This window comes from Sceloporus occidentalis, unplaced genomic scaffold, assembly GCF_023333645.1.
Source record: "Sceloporus occidentalis isolate IW3139 unplaced genomic scaffold, rSceOcc1.0.p SCAF_94, whole genome shotgun sequence".
In the NCBI taxonomy this organism is placed as follows: Eukaryota; Metazoa; Chordata; class Lepidosauria; order Squamata; family Phrynosomatidae; genus Sceloporus; species Sceloporus occidentalis.
This window is the reverse complement of record NW_028317074.1, coordinates 527731-542048: the sequence shown is the minus strand read 5'-3', so window position 1 is coordinate 542048 and position 14318 is coordinate 527731.

Below are 14318 nucleotides of genomic sequence, written 5' to 3'. Positions count from 1 at the left end.
GGTAGTAGTGGGAGAATTGTGTAACTTAAAGAGTCTGTAAAAAAAGAAAATATTAATAATAAATGGTAGTAGTTTCGATGTATAGGTAAAAGTTGAGATTTAACAGGTTTTCTTTTATTGCTTCACGAAGCCCTACATTTTAGAGGAGAACATGTAAATGAGGTAATCAAAGCTATTATTTGCTTCCTTTCATTAGTGTGGGATTTCCAAATGAGATCTAGAATTACAATCATGGTTATTGGCTAGAAAGTTCACAGATAAACAAAATATATGCGTTTTATAGAAGCAGTCCTACAACATCTAAATACCTATTTTGTCTATGCTAAATGTGATATTTTGTTTAAGATGAATTTATTTTGAAGTATTGCCATTTCTATATATATCATTTAACCCATTTGAAGAAGAAAGAATACACACACTAACTGCTATTATTCATAAATTCCCATAGAATGATGTGAAACTGTCTAATGCGGCTGTTAAATAGCCACATGGTTTACAAATTCCAGTCTGTTAACATCCTCGTTTAATAACCTGTGTCTTGAGTGTTCTATTGAACATGCATAGTGTTTGTAGCCTAGGAAAAATGGCGTCCAACGTCCCTATCTTTAAAGCAACACAAGTAGTATTCTGGTATTGTTCTTATGAGTCTATGCATGTGCTGTTGAATCAGGGGCTTTACTCATCCAAGAACTGAACTGTTCTCTAAAAACCCATCGCACGAGCGGATCTAGTTCTTGTTAAGTAAAAACTCAATTTAATCCTGCTGTAATCTCATATGTCTGAATTTATTGTGTGTTAATTTTTAAGAAGAGATTCCATAATTGATTTTTCACAATTCTTTCTTGGATTTTTTTTCCTGTATTGTGTATTGTACTAAAATTTAAAGCAGTGTTTGAAAATATTACAGTTCACAATAAGACAACATGTTACATATATAATTAAGAAACTATTTGAAGCATACAAAATACACCAGAATTAATTTTCATTAAATATTTTCTTAATTTGATTAGCAGGAATAAGCATGTTTATATTATTTTTTGTTTTCCTGACAATATGTTAAGAGTCTGTATTCAGCACATGGAAATATCTGCATTGTGGGGACAAAAACACATTTGAGTGTGAAAGGGGGAACTATTACCATCAAAGTGTTCATCATAATTAAATTTACCTATATCTTGTGCCTTTTGTTTGGCAGTCTGTATGATTGTGTTGGAGATTACTTATATAGCCAAGAGTTTTGATAATATTCTAACCAACCAATATGAATTTTTTTTTTGCAATGTGTATTTTCAAAGATAAATTCTATTTATCATTTAATGCATCAACTGGAATTATATTTTTTTCAGATTGGAAATGAGTTTTACATGAGTTATAAATTTGGTATGTGAAATATAGTCATAAATGGACATTAACATGTTTTTACTTTTTTTTTTTTTATATAATGTAGCCAAGAAAATACATTTACTCCACTCTATCTCACAATCACACCAGCAGGTTTACGACAGAGGTCACAGGGGATATGAACCCCATGACAGACCCAGCTAAACCAAACTCATGGGAAAAAAAACCACCCTCCAGCTTCACAGTGAAGTCCAGGCAGGTAATATCCTTCTCCAGGAAAAAAAGGAATCCTTTTCTCTGGGCCTTTCCTTTCTCTTCTTGGGTAGGGGATGTACCTGCTGTTGGTTGCATCCAAGTTCTAGATAGTTTGTCTTCCATATTGGAGTAGGGTAAGCCTGTTCTCTAAATACCAATATATGGTTCCTATATGCATTTATAAATTTCTAGGTAGATATCTAACAAATATGTCCTACGATTTTGGCTGCAATGAAATGTTACAGGTTGACCAGGCTGGTTTAGCATCTCTGTGCTATACAGTTAAAAATAATCTCATTATTTAACCAGGAACACCAGAAGATTAAAAGTTGGCTTGAATTACAGTACAGTTTCCCAAAGAAGACTCCAACAGAGCCAATAATTCTTAATGTCAGTTGTTGTGAAATTAATGTAAAGGTTATTAAATATCCGGATGTAAATGGTGTACAAGATTAGAAACCATATGGGTTCATTGCCTGGAGAAGTAAAATAATTACAAAAAAAAAATTAAAAAAAGGGAAATATACACAGCGCCAGGTGTAGAAAAGGTACCAATATACTGCAAGTGGTAAAGTGCGCTACTAGATTGCACTTAATCCAGAAAGCTATGTTATACTCAACTTTCATCTAGAGAGCAGGGGAGTATCCAATACAGTTCAATAAAATATATGTAAAATAAAAATACAGAGAATCTCATGGTACAATAAAACTATCAACAACTTATATGTATAAGGAAATTCAGCCTGTAGCTGATCTAAATAATTTGCAGCACCATAAAACATTGTGTTGTCCCCTTTACTGCCTCATTTGCCATTTTAAGGCATCTCCTCTGTAAAAACTAAATATCCTACTTTGAGCCATATCATCATAGCTGTGCGGTTGCCTTGAGCCTTCTGAACCCCCCTTTGGCCCTTTTCTGTTGAAATGTCATGGCTTGCTAGTTTGTCTCGACAAACTATTTACTGTGGGGCAATACTGTTTTATTGTTTAAATTGTATTTACTGTTTCACACACATATATCATAGGTGTGAATTGTCTTACCTTTGCATAAAGGAAATAAGAGGAACAGTAGATATTGCTAATTTAGATTTCTGTAAGGTGTTGACCCTGCCCCATGGTAGAAACATAAATAAATTAGTGTTTGAGTAAGGCATGGATAAGGCAATGGTTGAGTGATAAGAGACAGAAGGCTGTAAGGTTTTGTTACTAGTGGGGTGCCTCGTTATTTTGACCCATGTTTTAAAATTATTTTATTACCAATATTACAAAAGGCCTGTCTTGTGTCGATGATGCACCAAGGTAAACATTCCTGATGGGAAATTGCTAATGATTTAAGTAAATTAGAGGGAAGGTTGAGTGTGGCAGCTGTAGTTTAATGTTGATAAATGTAAAACAATGCACTTGGGATGTAAAAATAAAAAGGCAAAATATAGCATCTGGGCAACACAGTCACACACGACTTAAGGCAAGCAGGCAATCAAACAATGTATCAGAAAAAGCAATCAGTGTGCAGGGTTCTATAGCTAGCGGCATTAGTAGCTGAGAGAGGGAAGTGGTTATACCACTTTACAGATCCCTGGCCAAAACTCACAGTATTGTGAACTGTTCTAGGTACTCCTTTCCAGAAGGAAACTTTTTTTAAAAAAAAATAATTTTCTTCAGTTAACTTCACTAATTTGGGCTATTTTATGTACATTACTTGAAATCAAAATAAAAATGTTAACAGGTTGTAATGCAACATAATAGGAGAACTGCCAAGGTGGGCAAATATCTTTGGCATGTCGTAAAGAAAGAATGCCTCATAAACAAACAGCATAATAGTTTTGGAGATGTGCCAGTGTTGTGGTGTATTGCCATATAATACTTTTACGCAAGTAACATTGCTTGCAGCAAGCTGCTTTTGGAAGACATAACATCAATAATGGTGTCATTGTTTATTTCCATTATGAATGCTGACATTAGAATAAAAGTCTGTTCGAGGCATATTTAAGCTCGAAAAAGTTTATTCTCGCTCTTGGCTTCCAGGCTGACACCCTCCTACTCCCAAAACTGATTCCGTTCTTCAGCGCGTGCCGTGGCAGGCACCTTGGATAATGTCAGTAAAAGAGGCAACTGTTAAGTGTTTGGTTTGTTCAGAAAAAACACATGATTGATCAAACCGATTGACCGAGTGGTCTGCATTGCTGTATGGACATCACAGCTGGATGCTGGTTCACTCTTCTTTTACTGCTTGGGGGGACACAGCTCCAGAAGACATTAGAGGTGAATGTTATGCGTATATCTGTGTACATGTAAGGGAGAGAAGGGTAGGGATAGGTGCTTTAAATTAGGGCTGAAACAACTAATCGATAAAATCGATAATGAAAATCGTTGTCAACGATTTTCATTATCGATTAGTCGAATCGATTTTTATAGATTATAAAAAGGGGTTTTTTTCAGAGCAAATGCTCTGAAAAACTCCTCTCCTTATATAATCCGACCTCAAACAGAGATCTGATTATAACACTAGAATCCAGATCCTCCGCAACGCCACAGGGGACCTGGATTCCCCTCACTGTCGGCCGGTCTCTCACTTCTGTCTCTCCCCCCTCCCATACACCCCTCTGACTCCTCCCCCCTCCCATACATCACTCTGCCTCTCTCCCGACTCCCTGGTATTTTGTGAACCTCCGTTGCTGACAGGCACTTTCACTGCAGCTTCATAGAAGCCTCAGCGTAAGTGAATGTGAGTAATGGAGGCTGTCTGTGCGCATTGTGCAGACCCCTACCGACTGACAGAGAATCGAGGTCTCCTGCAGAGGATCTTCCTCTCTGTCAGCTGGTGGGGATCTGCATCGCACAGACAGCCTCCGTTACCGCCCTCCCATACACCACTCTGGCTCCTCCCCCTCCCATACGCCACTCTGCCTCTCTACCCGTCTCCCTGGTGTCTTGTGAACCTCCGTTGCTGACAGGAGGCAGAGTGGAGTATGGGAGGGGGGAGGAGGCAGAGTGGTGTATGGGGGTATAATGAATTTCAGGGAGGCAGAATGGCATATCTGGGGGAGTTAGAGTGGTGTATGGGGGGTATAATGAATTTCAGAGTGGCATATCTGGGGGAGGCAGAGTGGTGAATCAGGGAGTATAATGAATTTCAGGGTGGTGCAGGGCACTTATGGGGAGCGGAGTGGCATATCAGGGTGCACAGTGGCATATAGGGAGGTATAAGGCATAAATGGGGGCGATTATAAGGCATATAGGGGGTATAAGGCATATCGATATTAGGCATATCAGGGGGGCATAAGACATCTGGGGGTAAAAGGTATATCAGGGGTCTCAGTTGCATATCACTGGCATATAAGGAGTATAAGGCATATCGGGGGCACAGTGGAATCTCTGGCATATAGGAGGTATAAGGCATATATGGGGGCAGAGTGGCAAGCTGGGGGTCAGATGTGCATAACTGGGGGCAGTTTGGTAAATAAAAGAAAATATAAACAGCTTTTTTCTCAGTTTTTATTAAATATGAAAAATAGTTAACATATGAATTATTATTTACTAATAACTTTGTATTAAAACCTAGTTTGAGAAACACAGTGGGTTCTTGTAGCTTTTATTATGTCAGTAAAATAAGAAGGTGAATAGAGAGAGGCCATTGCAATAAAGAGATGAAAGAGTAAATTGTACGTTTATTACATTATTTTAAATTAAAAAAAATTGCATTTTTTATCCGATTAATCGAAAAAATAATCGGCGAACTATTAAAATAATCGTTAGTTGCAGCCCTACTTTAAATGGTTCAGAAGTAGACCAGAACCTACCGTGGGTCCATTAGACCTAGGTGGTACTTAGTAGGAGGTGGCATTGGCAAGCTTGCAGGCTGCTTATCAAATTAGATTAACTTATTAACAAATGCAAGCCCTGCATTGTGGGTGTAGATCAAATTAGAACTGCATGAAAACATAGAGATCAACTAAATAACACATGCAAGCCCTGTATTGCAGGTTTAGATAATAGGGATAAACTAAATGACATTATGGAAACCGAGATAAACTGAATATCACATGCATTTTAAGTGTAGATCAACTGAGAAACATATAGAATAACAGAAATGCCTATACATTTTACAATTTTAATTAAAAATGTGTATGTATTTCTAGTAGATTTGTGAATCCAGATTCATACAAACTTGTTTGTTAACGAATATTGCGGTGCTCTTTGATGAGGTAAAGGGACTGTGTATAGGAGGGTACATATTAATGACTGATAGGTAGAAGTAGCCAAAAATACGAGGGGTGTTAATGGCTGTGATTGATGAGTCCAACAATCTGTGGGAGATTTTCCTTACGTTTTGTCACTCTATGACCAACCAGCATTTACAAGGGGAAGTGACTAGCATAAGGTATACACTGATCAGCCATAACATTATGACCACTGACCGGTGAAGTGAATAACACTGATAATCTTGGTATTATGGCACCTGTCAGGGGTTGGGAAATATTAGGCAGCAAGTGAACATTTTGTCCTCGAAGTTGAAGTGTCAGAAGCAGGAAAAATGGGCAAGCGTAAGGATCTGAGTGATTTCGACAAAGGCCAAATTGTGATGGCTAGACGACCGGGTCTGAGAATCTCCAAAACTGCAGCTTTTGTGGGGTGTTCCTGATCTGCAGTCACTAGTCCCTATCAAAAGTGGTCCAAAGAAGGAAAAGCGGTGAACTGGCACAGATTCATGGGTGGCAAAGGCTCATTGATGAACATTGGGGTTGCGGCTGGCCCGTGTGATCAAATGTAACAGACGAGCTACTGTAACTCAAAGTTAATGCTGGTCTGATAGAAAGGTGTCAGAACACACAGTGCATCAGTTTGTTGCAAATTGGGCTGAGTAGCCGCAGACCAGTCAGGGTGCCCATGCTTTCCACTGCCAAAAGCGCCTGCAAAGGGCACGTGAGCATAAGAACTGGACCACGGACCAATGGAAGAAGGTGGCCAGGATGAATCCATTGGGGCCCGGCCTCGCATCTTATAAGACTTAAAGGATCTGCTGCTAACGTCTTACTGCCAGATACTAATGGAGTCCATGCCTCGACGGGCATGTTTTGGGGCTGTTTTGGCGACAAAAGGGGGACTTAATGTTGTGGCTGATCGGTGTATAAGTGTGCTGACGCCATTTTAACTTGTCAGTAGCAGCAGACTGATAAGAGTTGGAGTGTGATGCAGTGAAAGTTACCTTAGCAGAGGCTGAGCTTTATAGTCATTACTCATATACAATACTTCAAGTTAAGTAATAAAGTAATAGTAGTTTATTTTAGTGCAGAAAGTTAAAATATTGTCCGAAACGATTTTGTCTAATGTGTAGAGTGGCTGTGTGTGAATGTGTGTAAGTGTATAGTGTTTAGAGAAGGTGTGTAAGAGGTATGTAGGTGTAAGGTCTTAGATTGAGTAAGGTGGTTAGAGAGTGTGTGTGTATGTATGAATGCCCTTGTTCGTCATCACACACACTCACATAGTAACTCATATAAGTCATGTGCCCCAACCACTATATTCATACCTGCCCCCATCATCACTCTCTATTGCACCAAAACCACCCACCTCCATCTCTATACCCTGCGTTATTTCACATTCATAACCTCCCCCAGCATGCCCCGATTCATACTTTCGTGTGTCTTAATTCCCTTACCTCCCTGGCCCTGGCCTGAGTGTAGTCTTGCTCTGTGTGTCTGCCCACCAACCCTGTGCCAGCATATCCCTGGTGGCACTGACTGACAGACACAAAGTGGACAGTGGCCATGGCCACTGCCACACATAGTCAGGTGACAAGTTAACCTGCAGGTAACTATGGCACATTATGTATACATTTTGCTAGCAAAGTCTATGTTCGGTATATTGCTATGTAGAAGAAAAAAATACTGCCACTGTGGGAACTGAAAAGTGTTGCATAGAACCTAGCAGTGTACAAGCAAATTCAACTTGTGAATGCAGGTATTTGGGGATCAAAAGCATTTTGCATAGAATGTGACAAACCTACCCCCAGCCTACCAAGCGTGTTCTACGGGTATGTCTGGTACAGGTACTGTAAATTCAAACCCTGTGTCTATTTGCCAGAGAAGATCATCTCTGCATGAAACAAAAATGTTGTATGTTTGGAACTTAACAAACTTACCCACTAAGCCTGCTTTTGGGCATATTCAGCACCCACAAGGTTTAATTTATAATGCAGTCCATGATGAAATGTACAGAACATAAGATTTGCTTTGGCTGGAGCTTCTTATGGTCAAATACAAATCTATATCAGAATCACCAATAAAGTCCAACGCAACGTGTATGAAAAGCCAGTCTCAAATTTATTGAAAACTGAAAATGGCTTTAACAGAAATAAAGTAACACCTTTGGGGTACCTAGGCCAATCTGGTAGGGGAAGCCCCCCTCAGGTGCCTGCTGCTGTGGGGGGTGCTGTCATGACCCGGATGATTCCAGAGGTGGACTATTTTTTTATGTTCCAATGAAAGTTATCACATTCTACTAATCGCCATACACTCACTGGCCACTTTATTATGTACAACTCAATGCATTTAGGAATGTAGATGTTGTCCAGACAACTTGTTGAAGTTCTAACCAAGCATCAGAATGGGGATAAAGGGGATTTAAGTGACTTTGAACATGGCATGGTTGTTGATGCCAGATGGGCTGGTCTGAGTATTTCAGAAACTGCTAATCTAGTGGGATTTTCACGCGTTACCATATCTAGAGTTTACAGAGAATGGTTGGAAAAAGAGAAAATATCCAGTGAGCGGCAGTTATGTGGACGAAAATGTCTTGTTGATGGAGGAGAATAGGCAGACTGGTTCGAGATGACAGAAAGGCAATAGTAACTAAAATAGCCACTCGTTACAACCAAGGTATGCAGAATACCCTCTCTGAACGCACAACACGTTGAACCTTGAAGCGGATGGGCTACAGCAGCAGAAGACCACACCAGGTGCCACTCCTGTTAGCTAAGAACAGAAAACTGAGGCTACAATTCGCACAGACTCACCAAAACTGCACAATGGAAGGCTGGAAGAATGTTGTCTGATGAGTCTCGATTCAATTTGTAAGTGTCAGACTTTGGCGTAAACAACATAAAAGCATGGATCCATCCTGCCTTGTATCAATGGTTCAGGCTGCTGCTGGTGTAATAGTGTGGGGGACATTTTCTTTGGGCCCCTTAGTACCATTTGACCATCATTTAAATGCGACAGCCTACCGAGTATTGTTGCTGACCATGTCCATCCCTTTATGACCACAGTGTACCCATCTTCTGATGGCTACTTCCAGCAGGATAATGCACCATGTCACAAAGCTTACATCGTCTCAAACTGGTTTCTTGAACATGACAATGAGTTCACTGTACTCCAATGGCCTCCACAGTCACCAGATCTCAATCCAATAGAGCACCTTTGGATGTGGTCGAACGGGAGATTCGCATCATGGATGTGCAGCCGACAAATCTTCAGCAATTGCGTGATGCCATCATGTCCATATGGTCCAAAATCTCTGAGGAATGTTTCCAGCACCTTGAAGAAAATATGCCACAAAGAATGAAGGCAGTTCAGAAGGCAAAAGGGTGTCGAACCCGGTACTAGCAAGGTGTACCTAATAAAGTGGCCAGTGAGTGAAGCCCGTCTCCACAAGTGGGCCATCCGTTTGGAGAATTAGGAGCGGCATGAGCCAGCCTACACTTGATATCACTCCACCTCATGTCTATTCTCCTGTGCTCCTCTCATTCCTAAAGGATTTGCTGATATGACTTAATCTGTCTCACTCTGCCTTACAAGTTGCTTATGGTGATCAAAAACGTGACAAAAGCCCTTAACTAAGCAGAGTAGCACAAACAAATTAATGTGCGCTTATACCAGTATGGGCATGCCTAAAATTGACCCAAAGCCCTTGTTGATGAGGGTCATGCAATTCATACCATGGAGCCCATGCTGAAACAGTAGGTATTGAAAATGAAGGACCCTTAAGAAATCCATTTTAGTGACATATTTTGTGTCCTTATCTGCATGTCTTTACTTAGCATTCACACATTTCTTTGGAATCTTTTCACTTTTGTTAATTCAGAGTGAGACTGGTTTTAGACATGCCCATATTGACGTCACTTATTTTCTTTGTTCTGCCTTAGTTTGTCTATCCATCGCTTTATGGGAAATAACTTTGTGTGTAATAATGCAGTTTCTTGCACATCCGTTATATGTATATACCGTATTGGCTCGGATATAGGCTGCACCCGCATATAGGCTGCACCCTAAAAGTTAGGTGCTTTTTTTAATGAAAAAGGTTTCTGCCCCCCCCAGATATGCTGCCACTCTGTCTCCAAGGTGCCCCCCCCACCAGACTTAAGGGTGCAGACTCCACGGGGTCTTGCGGGGCCGGCGGGGGACATCTACACATAACACTTCAACTTCCGGTGCCGGCACTTCCGCCGTGGGAAGTACCGGCAAGGAAGATTGTTCACGCAGACATTCACCGGCAGCGGCGATGCGAGCAGAAACAACCTCCGCTGCCGGCACGTCTGCAAGATGTGCTTTAAAAATCTCCCTTGCCGGTACTCCCCCCGTGGGAATTCCCGGCAAGGGAGATTGTTAAAGCACATCGAGCAGAGGTGCCGGCAGCGGAGGTCGTTCACGTTCACGGTGAACGTCTGCGCGATGCACTTGGACAATCTCCCGTGCCGGCACTCCCCCCGTGGGAAGTGCTGGCAGGGGAGGCTGTCTGAGCACATCCGAGAGTAGGATGCAGGTTCCCTGCACCGCTGCGGGGGATCTGTATCCTAACCCTGCTGCCTGCCCGGCGCCCGGGACTGCATGTCCCGGCCGTCGGGCGCTAGACCCCGAATATAGGCTGCACCCCCACTTTAAAGACTTAAAGTGGGGGGAAAAAGTGCGGCCTATATTCGAGACAATACGGTATATATGTGTGATTCTGTTTTCTCAGGGCTTGCTTTTACATATATTTCCTTTTATATGTTTACAAAGCAAAAGTAGGGCTAGCATTTGTAGGGGTGTTAGATCGCCCATAACTGAATCTACACGTTAAGCTTCACTTTAATTGTTAATGCCCAAAAATAAGTGTAGTGCCCAGTGTTTTTCCCACAGCGGGGGTTTGAATTATAACTCTTTGTGAGTCCAGAGGTAGCCCCCATTGCTGTCGTATTTCTGGTCTGGTTGGTAAAAACACCAGCTTGGCTCTAGAAGTCCCTGTCTTCCTATTTAAATATGGCAACCTAGGTAAGTCACTTTAGGCCTTTAGTCATGGGGACGGTTGCTCACCGTCTGTTGTTACACATACAACCTATGGATGTATATCATGGAGTGATATTCTTCAATAGCTCTTTAAAAGTTATCCCTGAAAGGAAATGGATTGTCAACCAGACCTGACAATGTTTCCCGTATGGTTGCTTTTGTTTAAAAATAGGATTACTGTCAGCTTAAATTTATTATTGGTCCCAATGTCAATATGTTTGGGCCTGACACCATTATAGCTCATGACTCCTATTCTTAGATTTATCCAACAGCTATGGCAATAACGGCTAGACCTTGTTTTATCGTATTTATAATCCACTGCACTTTTTCAATCACTTACTCACCTTGCCTTTGGGAGAGGCAGGAAAAGCCAGGTACTGGGCTCGAGGACAGCACCAGCCCATTATGGCTCACTCAGCTATACCATTTACAAAAGGGAAATTGGGGGAAAAAATTATTACATTGGAAAAACAATTGATTAAATTGGAAAAAAATGTCAAAAGAAATAGAAAAGAAGCACACAGATGAGAATTAAAAAAAAAAAAAAAAGTAATGAAAAAAGATTCTCTTTCTAGAAGGAACTTGTAGGTATCATGTTTCTATGAAAGAGGATTGAGTTATGGGGAGGAACGTGAATAGTAGCGCAGGTTAGTGCGATGTGGTAACCTACACGTGAAGAATACATGTGAGATTTCAGGAGGCAGGACTTGGGGCAAAGGTTTTGTTCTCTGTGTACTCTCAAACACTAGGCTGTCAATCAAACAACTAGTGGAACCGATCTTGTGATTTAATAACGAACCATATGGATAGAAAATTAAAGGGGGTGCAGATTAGTGTTGGATTTTTCTAATAGGCTAATTTGTTTCTCCACGTGGTCTCAAGATGTTTCATGGAGAATGTAGGGTGAATATGTAACTAATCCTGTTAGAGGACCTCTGTTATATTTGCGCCTGTACTGGAACTAATGCTGGACATGTTATTGCTATAGATGATTAGTAGCCATATTTAATTACTTGGCCTGACAACCTGTCAATAACTGTTATAATTATCCGTTGCAGTGAGGTACGGGGATTTATTGTTGCCGAGGGCATTACCAGGGGTAGATCACCTGCTGCCATTGGAACCCTCAGAACAGCTGATTGCGGATATGAATTCACTGTTGAATTATATTATAAGGACCGGACACTATGGTCAGGAAAGGGGCATGTGCCCATAATTACAAAGCATCACTTCTTATAAATGAATATATCCATTAAAAATATACGTCAAACAATAATTTGCAGGCAGAATTAAAAAAACAAACAAACAAGCAATACTCTATATTTTCATCTATTAATAAGAATAAATCACTGGGTGGGAAATAATATACCGACACCCGAGGTGTTACGGCGTGTGCGTGGCAGAGGCGTGGCTGGCATGACTTTCACTGCACCCTCTGCTTCCAGCCACAAGTGGAATATTGTAGCGTAATGCGTGGAACTAGGACTGTGCAGTCAGTGCCGGGACACTCGCGTGCACGTCTCTTACACAATAACTGTTAGATAACAGCTCTTCTTTCCTGTCTCCTCATTGGCTCGCCGCACCATGCCCGCCCCTTCACCCTCTCAGGGGGGCAGACCCTCTGGTCACCCAATGGCGATGAGCCCGGCCTCTCGCCTTCTACATTCTATCGCCGCTTCACAGCGAGTGTGCTGATTCTGATTGCTCTCCCGAAATGTCTGAGACCGAGACCGTCAAAGGGTTCCTGGATATCCCAGAAATGCTGAAATCGCTGCTGGATTACCCCCTCCCCCAGCAAGGGACAGGTAATCACTGCTAGAGCGATCCTCGCTTCATTTTACCCCACACAGTTAATGACAGCCATCTATCTAGATGATTTCCGTGTACATGGAGGTGTGGAGTGTTAGAAGTCACAACAAATACTTGTTAAAAACCTTTCACAGATGTAATGTCTTTGCTCCGGAGTTAAAACACAAGGATCCATGGGGTGGTCGCTTTATGTTTTGTTGTGGTGGAGTGTAGTTTTCCAAAAGTCTGCAGGCTATGGCAGAAGGTATGTGGGCTGAGGTTTTAAAACTTTCATTAAGCTTTGCCTTTAAGGTCTTTGATGGAGGGCTGTTACCCTAGAAAATATACCCCAAGGTGTATGAATCACATACTGCCCTGAATTATTACTGTGTATAAATTATATAGCCGCGTTAATATAGGATAAAAAATGAGCGCTGCAGTATAAAGCAATACCGTTTTATTGGACTAACATTCCATCTAAGTGATAAGGTGCTGATCGCAGCAGTTTAAGGTGGTGATAAACTAGCCAATGTGAGAGGAGTGGCAGAAGGAGTCAGGGTTATAATGGAATTGTTAAAACAAAAAACTCATCCATATTTTTGTAGGCAAAAAGTGAGGTCTGTTAAATGGAGAGAATGCATATATTTGAATAAAATCAATAACGTGGTCGCCGACCATGGTGCAGTTATTTTCATTGTGTTTCTCCGGTGTATTGCATTGGATCATATACATGATGTTTGCTGGTGTACACGAGTATGGCCCGTTGATCTACATATAGCCGGAAAGTAACCTCTTTCTATAAATATATGTAAAGGAGCTGCCTCGATTGGAGCTACATTGGCTTGTGTGGAGTTTGTACCCAGTGACCTCTTTTCACTCACAAGGGAATCCTTTTGTTAATAACCTGTACCTGCTCCACCGGTGCTGCTTTACATGTGAGTTCCCCAGAACACCGACTGTATCGCTGTGACATCATACAAACAAATGTAAATCTGCAGTGCTTTGTATTTGTTGTGCTAATATGTTTGAAAATAAAATGGCTCTGCTAGTACTTTTGGGGGATGGATACTATAGCAGCCTTTACACATATTTCAGTGGTATATACTATACTGCACTTCTTTTTGCATGCAAAAACGTAAAACATACTTATACACAAGGTGTTTTATATTGTGATTGTGTGCCTTATGTCACAAATCTACCTTTTTTTTTTTTTTTTTTTGGCCTGACTTTTTCTGGAAAATGTTTGGTTCAAACCTGCTTTTTCCTGTTTCTCTACCTGCTTCATAGAAACATGGAATTTGACCGCAGACAAGAACTGATATAGAGAGTCAAACCTCAATCCTTTTCTGTTTCTCAGCGGTTTGAGCCGCTAGCTGGCTGCTTGCGGCAGGAAAGCTTTCCTGTTGAAATTATACGTTTGCCGCTAGTTCTGCATTGTGTCTTAGTCTGATACGCCCCTAATAAAAAAAAAAAAAAAAAAAAAAAAAAAAAAAAAAATACTGACCGTGACTTTATATTTATTACAGGTCAAATTATTATTTTTTTAAGTAGCAGATGGAATTTTATTATTGAATTAATACCATCTTGCCTTGCAGCCAGTTTTGAAATACTGAAGATAAATATAAATTGTGGGTGTAGCCACATGCTTATTTAGGTCACTGGTACATTATGATC